Raw genomic sequence first — 11,814 nt, 5'->3', positions numbered from 1 at the left:
AAACCATTTTTGCTGAGAGAAAGTTTCCACTTGCACTGACCATAAAATAAATCATATTTAAACTTCTTTGATAAGATGACAGATTACTGACAAAGCATGGCCTTGACTATCCATTGAAAGTTCGAGTGATATTCATAAATCAACAACCTAAATCGGTCACGAGTGATGTTTTTCAATAATAGTACAATAACACACAAATCATTTTTTGTCTTATACATATTCATATAAATTATATTATTGCACTATACAATGGTATCTTTCTATTTATCTATATCTGCAATAACAATGATAATGATATATATACTTAAAAAATAAATAATAATATTTAAAACAACACATTTTTGAAAAAAAATATAATAACTCTTATTGACAACAAAACCAGATTGAATGATGACAAGCAGCATGAACAGACTTGTTATTTCCTGAAGAGTATATGTGGACTAAGGTAACGGTTCCCTTGGTGAGTCTGTCCTTTGACTAACATCTGTTGCTCGTCGGCTGCCACAATGGCCAAACTAAACCAGCGATGCGCGCGCAGGTGAAGAGATCAGCGCCTGGAGCGCGCGAGCTTTTGTATTGTGCCACAAGCTCCGTCAGCGCAGAAGATGTGCGCGCGCGCCTGTTCTCGGCGTATTACGGTAGACCAAACTGTCCCCTAACATCGCCAACACAAGACACAAGCGGAGTAATTCAACACTGATTTCTCTGCGAATGAGCGAGGAACAGACGAGATGCCAAAAACTCCAGCGAGAAGCATTATTGGGACTTTAGGAAAACTCACCGTGTGATAACAGAGAGAAAGAGGGAAGACCTGAAGCGACGAGGAGGCGTAAAGAGCCGCGTGCTTGTTCTTCATGAACTTTGAGGAGCGCTGTGACCATGCAGCCTTTGAGCTAGTGCACGATTATTGTTTCCACTTATCACCCTACTGAGTGACCAGTCTGAGAGAGGACCCCAGTAAAAAAGGAAAAGAAGACTAATAAAGACAGTTGTCGTTGAAAGTAATGGTCTGAAGACATCACTCATAGAAGAGGATTTTTTTTTTTCTTTTTGCGTTGCTCTTCTGAAGCTTTCTGGAATCGCTGGGACATTCACGAGAGCTGGAGCGACACATCCACATGGTCCAGCCGTAGAGTGAAAGTAGAGTTCTTCACAATATCCTAACAGGTTCATATCCACTTTTTTTACTTCTTCTTTTTCTTTCTTTCTTCTTCTTCTACTTTACGCCTCGCTTCATATGCGATTTTAATAGCCTATCCCAGATTTGAATGCTCGGACTCGCTATCACACTTCTTCGGATCAATAGGAAGAAATATCAGTGTATTTTCTTAGATGTTTTACTAAAGATCCTAATATCACAATGAATTAGACAATCTAACTTTTTTTTACGTGACACTTTTAAACCGGAGATGAACGCGTGTTGTTGTTCTCCACGAGAGAATAATACATGATTATGAATTAGAGACATTTTTGACAAAATAAATGATAACTTGGAAGGCTTTTAGATAATAAATTAACCACGATGGTAGAAAAGAATATAACAAGTTTATTGAACGTGCAACTGAGTTTGAAAATATCACCTGCTCCGAAATCTGAGATCTGAAATCAAAATAAAAAAAATATTATTTTTGATCGATCAGATAAAGTCATTTTTAATAAATAAATGTTAGTATGCGTTTGTTTTCTCTTGATAGACCATATGCTTCTCCACAGAAATGTAGAAATCATATATTAATTGGTCTTTGAGACAAAACTCTCCGTGTAAACAATTTAAGTTAATAAACAGCATCGAAATATCTAGGATACCGTAAACTAAAAAGTTAAACCACGGCTTAATGCACATTTGTTTTTCTTATTCTCCGTGTAGCTGATTGTTTTTAACAGGCTCTCAGCAAATAGTGATTTGATCTTATATCCCATGCCTTCTGATTCATACGTTTTCATATCTATAAGAAACAGTGTTTAGAAGTAATAATTTAGCGTTTTAAAATTAGGTTATAACAAAGTAAAAACAAAAATAAATTAAACGTATTGAAGTTTGTTAATAGTTGTTTTAGGGTCTATTAGCGGTGTGTTACTGAGACAATGGAATATAAAAAATGAAAGGAATTAAATAAAAGAAATATAAAAGTAAGATTTACACTGCATGTAGGCTATTGATTATTATACGTTGGCCTATAAATGAGTATAATTTCAAATGCATCAATTACCGCGAGATAGGCTTCATGAGTAAGGTTTGTATACATGCAAAATCAGATTTTAAAATTGATGAAACGTTAAGTTTCACATCAAAAAGAAAATATTGTAATAAAATATATATTTTTAACTGGTCTTTAAAAAAAAATGTGCATCGCCTTTACGAATTAATAGACAGATTGCTGACTAACTTCAGTGATGAAAAACGTAATGTCTTTATTTAGGGATAAATTTTTACACAGATGCATGAGCAACATTAACTTTTTATTTTATTTTTATTTTTAAACCATATGTTTAATGGTTTCTTGTTCGTTTCGTGATCAAATCAGCGCTGTTTGTTTCTCTCAAAGACAACAGCAAAACTAAAACAAAACAAACAACAATTTTAACGTGAGTCCCGGGCATTAAAAGTGAATCTGCAGAGGGAAGTACAGCTCAGGAGTTAAACCAAGTAGCCTACACTAGTAACTCGGACTCTTTGTGTACTTGTGTGTGTGTGTGTGTGTGTGTGTGTGTGTGTGTGTGTATGTGTATATATATATATATATATATATATATATATATATATATATATATATATATATATATAATATGGCCTACACACATCATCATCATCATCTTCATTCTCCTCATAACCTGTCAGTGTGTGTTAATCTCATGTTAATAAGGACTGATTGATGGAGCTTTTGACACAATTCATTTAAATCTCATAGAAAGTATTGGTTGAATGTTGACTTAATTCACTGTTGGCATTTACAGCACAATGCAAATGCATACTAAATCACAAGATTTTTATTTTTTATTTTTTTAAATTGAAGGAGAACGATAAATGATTTACTTTGATGTCATAAAGTGTTTCTGATATTTTTTATTTTGTTTAATCTTTTAATTATTTTGTGTTTAGTATTACTAACAGCGTTTAAAAACACATGAAAGGGCATTTACATTTATTATGAAAGATTAATTTAATAAAATAATATTTATTTTATTTTATCAGACAAATTATTTTTCTTCTACTAAAACACTTTTTTTGTCTCACTGCTGCACTTGTGCTTCTACAATGACTGTTCTTTGATATATTGCCTCTTATAATGAATAGATTCCATGCTAATTGAAATGTGACGTGTAAATGTAGATGAACATAAGCATAAAGTGATGAATACAATTTCCATTTGATCTGCTTGTGTGTTAGATGAATAGAGTGATTGAATGATTTTATGTGCTTATAGAGGAAAAGGGATAATTCATGAAGTTGACAAAGAATATGGCATTTCGTTCAGGGAGGGCATGAAAATGGCAGTAAAGTGGGTAATTTAGTTATTTGCATGGCCGTCAAGCAGCTGCAGGCGGCAACAGCTACACCTCAGCCGATAGTTTTAGCACTCTTGTTTCTAACGGCGGACACCAGACTACCGTAGGGTTCTGGTTATTATTGATGTATCACTTTTTCTGTGATAAGTGATTTTGCTTTATGTTGTTCTCCATGTTTATACAGACTACAAACCTCACTTTCAGTGGTCTTTCAAATGCGATTTTTTTGATGAATGTGTGGATTGCATGGCAGACTGGTATTCAGCCCACTGTGGGTATTTTTCTGGGTAGCGAGAAGGTCAGGAATGTGTTTGTTTTGGATGTTGAGACTAACCTGATGCCAGGTGTACATTCAGGCATGTTGCTTTTTGATGCATATTTTAGGAACATTTGGTGATTGAAACTTTATTTGAACAACCGGTTCCATGCTAATGCAAATATATGTCGGCGTGTGCTGTGCAAAAAAGCATTTAGTGCTTTGTGTGTGTGCTTTTTTCAAATTCAGATGAGCCTCAGTGAAGTGATTTAGAGGTAAATTTAAGTTTTTCAATATCATGGGTGGTTTTAACACAAAGCACTCTTGTTCTCATGAAGCACTGTCCCTTAGACCCTCACATGGCATTTCCACCATTAAACTCTTTTACCGGTCCAAAAATAATGTTAGTTTTCACACGAGTGCATTTTTAGCTAAAGCATTTTGAAGAGCAATACATATCCATCTCTAACTGATTAGGATAATTTTTTTGTCAACCACACTTTTGGCCACTTCTGCTCTCCGAAACATGTTTGTGTGAAATATGTCATGCCTACGTTCTCTCTTTCATATTTCAGCTGACCTTACGTGAAAGGTCAGGCTGTAATTTTTACGCTCGTTTGCGTCTTTGAACGCAACCAGCACCAGCCGTAGATTAAACATGTGGTTTTATTTGAAGATGTTATTTGGTGGAACGGCGAGGCTGGGCATTTTTCAGTGTATGTGAATAATAAATTATGCACGTTTTTAGACAGTGAGAGCTGCTTTTATTACTAGTCAGAGAGTGGTGTCATTTTTCTCCTCAAACTCTGAGCCTTGAAAGAGGGAAAAAAGGAACTAACTACACTAAAAAGACACAAGCAGTTTCAACCAACTTCAGCATCTGCAAATCAAAAACCGAAAAGACAAAAAGAGATCAGAGTGACGGATGTTTTCCAGATGACAATGTTGATCTGATTAGTTGAGCTAGATATCGAAAAGGTCTGCCGTTAACTGTTTCAACTTTGAGAGAGACCAGACTGCAGTGCGGAAATGCCGTCTCGGCGATCCGTCAGCTGAAGATGCTGCTGGACATTGTTTTCCTATGTCTATTTATTCCCAATGTGAATTTAATTCTCCACTTGAACTCTTAAGCACAGTTTCTTTTTACTGTGACCTCAGTGGCACATTTTTTTTTGTGTGCAGTTTTTTGGGTTTTGCGCTCAAGGTTTCCTGTGTGGGAAAGCTTCACGCCGGGATTCGGGAGAGTGCCAGGCTGTTATGAGGTGATGACTGTCTTAAAGAATGACCCTAGCGTTTGCTTAGAGAGAGGAAGGGCCCATTTCCGATAAGCTGGGGAAATGTGGTAGAAGGAAAAGCAGGGTGTTCACTGGACAGAAATGACAGTACTTGAGTCTGAGGCGTTGATCATTACTTCTCTATATCCATTAGCCGAGCACCTCGGGAGAGATTATTGGCAGCTCTGAGCTGCAGACGCGGATGGAAAGTGAACTAGTGCGCTGCATGGTCAGTCACATGTGGATACCTGCTTGAAAGAGTTACAACTGGCCTTTTTTGCCCGAAACAGATTCAGGTACCTGTTGGAGTGACAAAGAACACTGTGTATTGATTACTGAAGCCTAGATAGTGTCTAAGGGAGGATGCAAGCTGAAGTCATAAACTTGCTCCCTGTGGCCACCGAAGCTGCTTCTGCTAACTTTGCGTTCCAGCTGACAGCTGTATTTGTGTTATGGATTTTCTCTCAGTCCGCCGTCTCCCCCCTCGAGCCTTCACCCCCTCCACGAAGGTCTTTATAATGCGACTCGCTGTATATTTTAAAAACCCCAGCGCAACGCTGACAAGCCATCATGTCCGTCAGAGAACGGCGGAGAGCAGCCACATCAGTAAAGCTCTTTGGGAAAGATGGGAGCAAACTTTTCGGCACTGTCACAAAAGACGTGACGTGATGTCAGAGTGACAGTTGTGGCTTGTTTGAATACGTCTTAGTAAAGTTTCCTAGAGAAGCCCAGTTCTGTTTCTCGCTTCTATCGCAGATAAAATCCCACTTGTGACGCCAAATGCTAAGCTCTCAAAACAGCGATTGCGATTACTGAAAACTTCTGCCTAAACAGGAGAGGAGAAAACCTCTGATGTTTTATTCTTCTCCGCGTTGCCCGGCTTTGTTTGCCAGCAACGGCGGGAGGAATTCCTGTCAGTGTTGCCGGCCGCAGTAAACCGTAGTCTGGGTTTAAAACTCTAATCCACCCCCAGCTGCCGAAGGTGCGAGGGGTTCGTTCCTGAGGGAGATTCTGGCGCTGCACTGTACGCTTGGATAAATCCCCCCCCTCCCCACTGTGTGACCATATAAGTAATAACCATATAAATGCATCTAATTTTCATTCGCTAATCCGTAAAGTAGCAGCGGAATGGAGAAGTGTTGGTTTCTTTTATGGTATTAGTAATGGGTAACAAGGGGATGCCTACTTAAGTTATTTGCATTTGAAACGGATGAACGTGATACATCTTATGACAGAATTATCTTTTAACCATGTGTACAACAAAATCAGATTCGTCTTTCCATTTTTGATTGATTGCTTTTTCTTCCGCCCCTCTTGTAGTTCTGGCTCAACTTTCTTAGACACTTTGCATTTTCCTACAAGAATATCACATTTTCAGAATTTGTCGTTACAAATACCCAAATCCATGCGTTTCTTTGTGTTGGGTCTTGTCTTTTTTTCCCCTCTTCTCTGACGCTGTTGTGGTGAAGTGTCTTGTCGTGGTGGGGGTTGAGGAGTGCAAGAAGCGCAGCGCAATACTCGCACTGCAGGAAAAGCATGTTATCTTGCGCTGACCGTCACATGCCAAATAATGGGAGGGCTTTTACACATGGACGCAGACTCAAGTTTCAAAATCAAGTTTTGGATGACAGATATATTTACAGGTTTAAAAATGTAAAAGATGTATACATCTATATTATTATTATTATATAGATGTGTTTTTTTTTTTTTTTTTGACCTGTAAATATATTTGTCATCCAAAACTTGATATTGGTCAAAATTAATTGTTTTTAACTAAATTAATTGGCTATATTCCCAACCAGTGTATTGTTGTGATTTATTTATTTTATTTAAGTGTTCACAAACCAAAAAATGGACGATAGCTCAGGAGGAGCAGCAAATTTTAGGGTTTCAGAAAAATGAAGAAAAAAAGAGATTGATTTCTGCTCTTACGCAGTTTTAAATCATGTGTGATGAGCGCTGCTAACCGTTGGTTAGAGTTGCCTTTTGCTCTCGGCTGTGGTCTGTGAGCATTGTTGACCAGGGGACATCTGCCACTATATTATCCCCAGCTGTTATCTGAATAATTGTATAGTAACCCCCCTTCACACACACACTAACACACTCACAGACAGCCCCTTACCTCCATTCATCGGAGCGCTAGCAGAAGTCAGGGAGAGTATTTTCCTACAGAGGGGTCGCGGGTGGAAGGAGGGGTGGATGGGTTAGGGGAGCCGGTCAGACTTCATACCGGTTGAGCTTTTCTTGACGGTAGGTTGGGGGCATGATAGGGCTCTGTACCGGTATGATGTCTGCCCTCGCGGTCACTGCCAGTCGGCTAACATCTGTAATGGGATTCTACACCAATATCCCCTCTTCCCTGGGAAATAACCTACTCACTAAACCTAGGATTAGCACTCTTGTCCAGGACTTTTCCACAGGAATGAATAAGTTTTGTGCTTTGTTTTCTCGCTCACACACACTTTTAAATTCAGCCCCACCGTCTTTTTTTCCCCTTTGCCATGGCAAAGAAAGGTGTGAACAAAGGTGTTTTTAATTTTTAAATTTTTTTATATTATAAAATTTCCTTCTTTTTCTTTACACGTATTTAAGAGGAAAAAATGATTATTGCATGCACTGTTTAAGGCATACATCCTCTTAAATTTACTTTTGCAATGTTAATGCAGCAGAAAAAGTACTGCATTTAAATTCAAATGTTTTTATTTCTTGTACCGTATGAAAGTATTTCAGTGTTGCTTGTATATGAAAATGTGTGTGAGTGTGAAAGAGAGATGCAAACTCTACAAGTCTATCCTCAGTATTTGCCAAACAGTTTTAAATTTTTTTTAAATTAATTTCTTTATATTTATAAAATGGCAGGGTTACAAAAAGCTGATGTGTGTGTGTCTTGTATTTGTACTATTATACTGTACTTTATAGCGAGTGGTGCTTTAATGGTTGCCGGCATCCACGACCAGCAATATAGTGATATTATTTGAACCATGTTAGCTTATATAAAATAAATAAGCCAATTAGCAATTTTTTAGCTATTTTTCATTAGTCCTCTTTGCAGCTTTTTGATGGGATTTATCCAGGCTTTCACACTTGCTCCCACCCACATACCGAAAAGGCGAACTCCAGCACTGGTCTATTTTCAACTCTGATCACTGGATGACACCAGGGCGACTTAAAGTGGTGCGACCTCTCGAACTCTTTCTTTCTTACCTCTCTCTTATTCCATATTCTTTAAATCTGTGTGTCGGAAGACATTTGTGTGCAGACATCTTACCTTTTCAAATTAATTAGTCTCCTGGCATCCTTGAACTCGCGTTGAAAGGGGACTGAATGCTTTAATTAAAAAAGGAATGATGGCCAAATTCATGTTCGTCCACACACATGCGCTTTTTTTTATGGGGACGAATTGCATTGCTGTGATATTGGGATGACATGGCATTCTATGGTAATTTTTCACTTTCAATTTGAATTACCTTTCTTGACATGACCCATGCCCAGATTTTATTAAAGGAATCTACATGATAAAAGTTGCAGATAACTCCAGATAGAAAGGTGTTGTGACTGTATGCTTAATTTTGAAACTAGCATACCTAATCTTTACTTCATTTCTTTTCAATCAAGCGATCGTTTTTATCAGATAAAATGGTGAGCGGATGAAAGGCTGAAGCCTCAGATGTAAACCTATTACTTGTATTAAAACCTGATTCAATTTGTTTAAAGAGTTTGTATGCGGCATTTTATCACATTCAGACATTTCCACGCCTGCGTTTTTTCTTTAATAGGTTGTGAGGAAGGACTTTTTTTCTGTGATCTTTTGTTAAGTGTTTGGTTGTCATAATTGCTGTTTCAGTTCATAGAAGAATTATTTATTTTTTTATTCAGTTCCCGCTGGTAGAATTGGAAGAAAATGTTTTTGAAATCTCTAGATAAGAAGAAACAGGGCAATATGACCACTGTCCACAGGTGAGCTAATTCTCCTCTATCATTTCAACTATGACAGGCTTTTTGCCTTTGTTTCCCATCACCCTCAGATTTCTTTTGAAGTATTTACAATCTAAAACACAAATGCAGTATTTCTTCAAAGACTAACACAATTTTATGATTGGCTTTAAAGCAATCAGCTCTCAGCAAAACAAGCCTACAATGCAAGTGCATAGAAAAGTTAACACGCACTCTAAAGCCTGCTTTTTTTGAACAGCCAGAGTCGAAGTGAAGGAGGAAATGATTACAGTGGCGAGTTAGGTTGAATTCGACATCTCTGATGAGTCAGTTTCTTTATGAGGCTTTGTGCTGGGTGTTTGTAAAAAAATCTGGCCAGAGAGAAGTTTCCAGAAATCCTCAGTCGGAGCACATCTCCTGGGTGCTATTAGGCTGAGACGTCTGCGAACCTCCACCATCCCTCCCGGTAACGCTTTGCGGTTTAGAGCAATCACTTTCCGCACACCAGCTTGCCATGGCTAATTTCAAAAACACAGCCGTGGCTTGTCCCTCACGACCCCCCATGCAAAAAAAAATTATAATAAATCCCACAAAAGAAAAAGCGGTACAAAATAAAGTCTAAACCCTCTAGGCGATGTGAATTTGGATTTAGTTTCACTTAGGTTTCTGGTTTGAAAGCTGGTTCGAACCTGTTCATATGGGGCCCTAATAAGGATCTGCTACCATTTTTTTTTTCCTGAAAAGTATCAGCGGTAATGATATCGAAGAGTTGAGGTGTTCAGCCTGTCCAGTCTCTTCACTTTTCTCTCCACCTTGTCCAAAAAGTTAATTGTATTTGAAACAAATAGGTTTTTCTGAACATTTGACAGGTCAGCTGTGGAAGGAGACTGTGAGGAGTGAACAAACCCCATGAGAGCGGCTCTCTTGATTGACTGCCAGTAAGCTGAACCCCTCAGCGGGGTAATCAGCATCCCCCAATCATTCAATAAACACCTAATCAGACTAATTGACCCACTCCCTGTAGGAATCGAAACCCGTGGCCTCACTCACACCTTGATGTGAATGACGAGTGGCCTGGCTGCCCTCTGTTAAGGTCTCAAACATTTGGATAAACGTTCTGAACCATGGTTTATTATGGTCAATAAGACTCATAGGCCAAAAACAAAGGTTTGCGTGTGGTCAGTTGAGCTCTGGAAACTCTACAGCGGCCTGTGTACTCCCAAGTTATGGAAACCCCCCAAAATAAATGCTAAAATGTGAGGAATTTGATAAATGCTCTGATTAGTTGGCCACCCTATTTTACAGATAAAGAATGAGCATAATGCATGAGGAGGAGGGGAAAATGAAAGAAAATATATGTGGCTATTCCAGTAAAAAATAGAATTAGTGTCTCATCACCTGTTTTATCTTGGTATATTAATGTGTCGTCCTCAGCAGCTTATCCCAAGGTTGTCTGGCGAAATCGTTTTAGCGCCGTGTGTGTTGGCTGACTTTCAGAGCAACGCGTCTCTCCAGCCGAAGCCTCCTTCCCACCCGACTCTGACATGCAGTGTCTTATCTTCTTGACAACTTTGTCCACAGAGACGTTCCAAAGATATTGATATTACAATGTATTTTATTGTAATGAAATATGTGTTAAGCTTTACTTTGTCAAATATGACTTATCGCCCCTCTTAGATCCCCTGTCTGAGAATCTGGAATGCCGTACTGTTAGAGTTGCTCAAAAAAACGAAAACGAAAAGGGTCATAAAAAGAGCTGCTTTTTTCCTGTCTTTTGTATTTCAGTTTGATTTCTTTTCCTGGGGAGAGCTGTGAGTTTTCTCAAGAGATTGTGACTTTTTTCATATATTTTTTTTCTCCTGTCTGTAAAGCACATTTGTATCTTTGGCTTCTCTTCTTTCTTTAATTTGGCTAAAGGTTCACCTCCAGCCGAGAAAGCAGTTCAGAAACACCTCAAAAAAAAAAAAAAAAATAAAAAAATATATATATATATATATACATACACACACAGACACACACACACACACACACACACACACACACACGCGCGCACACACACACACACATGCACACTCTACCGGATTATATGAGGAAATAATTCCATACAGTCATCCATCCTATAAAAGTATTATTCTCTCGTTCTGTCCCCCAACACACACCCTCTCTCATTCTTTTCTCTTTCCTTTTCCCTTATATTCCTGCCTGGTAATGAGAATGTGTTAATGAGAGTGAGAGATCTTTCGGGTATAGCGTAATTTATCAGAAAGGCATAGTTTAAAAAAGGAAGCAAAAAAAAAAAGAATGAGGGAAGAGATGGCCCTTCAAAGAAATTCTATTCTTCTTATTTCTGAATGTTTGATGAGACATTGAAAAGTTTTCTAACGTCATGCGGCCCGAACAGTACAGAACAGTGCGCTGTCTAATCACGCTTCACAGAAAAATGACTTCCAACCAGATTTAATTAACTGATAAGAGGGGCTTCAAATTAATTTTTCAAGGATGTTAGATTTTGATTAAGAAACTCCTAAAAGAAATAGACGAATAATCAATTTTTTAATCAACTTACTCAAATGGTAACTGGTTAATATGGTAATTCTGACAATTAGGCCAGATGTTGTAGAGCAGCATTTTCAATGCATCCTTGTAAAGAAATTATAATATCTTCACATCTAATTATCACGGTTATTTAATTTTTTTGTGTGGCTACCTCTCAATTTCACTATTCAATTTCTTTTCTCTTCTACACCTCTTCCATTAGGTCCATATTCAAATGAGAAGTTGGAGATAGTATTAAAATGAGACTTTGAGAGCACTGAATGGAGTCTTTCAGAAATCCATATTGGA

The 11,814-nt window shown here is 38.0% G+C and overlaps 1 protein-coding gene across 8 annotated transcripts in view; it reads left to right on the top strand.

Moving 5' to 3' along the window:
• Positions 1–459: 459 nt before the first annotated feature.
• Positions 460–11,814, top strand: part of foxp4 (forkhead box P4) — a 130,617-nt gene continuing 119,262 nt past the window's right edge. For 2 of the 8 annotated variants that reach the window (XM_082156120.1, XM_082156119.1), the window contains exon 1: positions 460–1,167. The gene's annotated coding sequence lies outside the window, so the exon portion shown is untranslated. The remainder of the gene's footprint in view (positions 1,168–11,814) is intronic. The other 6 variants (XM_082156122.1, XM_082156121.1, XM_082156124.1 and 3 more) reach the window with 4 other exon arrangements.

The sequence above is a fragment of the Leuciscus leuciscus genome, assembly GCF_965113295.1.
Source record: "Leuciscus leuciscus genome assembly, chromosome: 23".
NCBI lineage: Eukaryota > Metazoa > Chordata > Actinopteri > Cypriniformes > Leuciscidae > Leuciscus > Leuciscus leuciscus.
The sequence above is the reverse complement of the archived record's forward strand: the minus strand, read 5'-3'. Positions and strand labels throughout refer to the sequence as shown.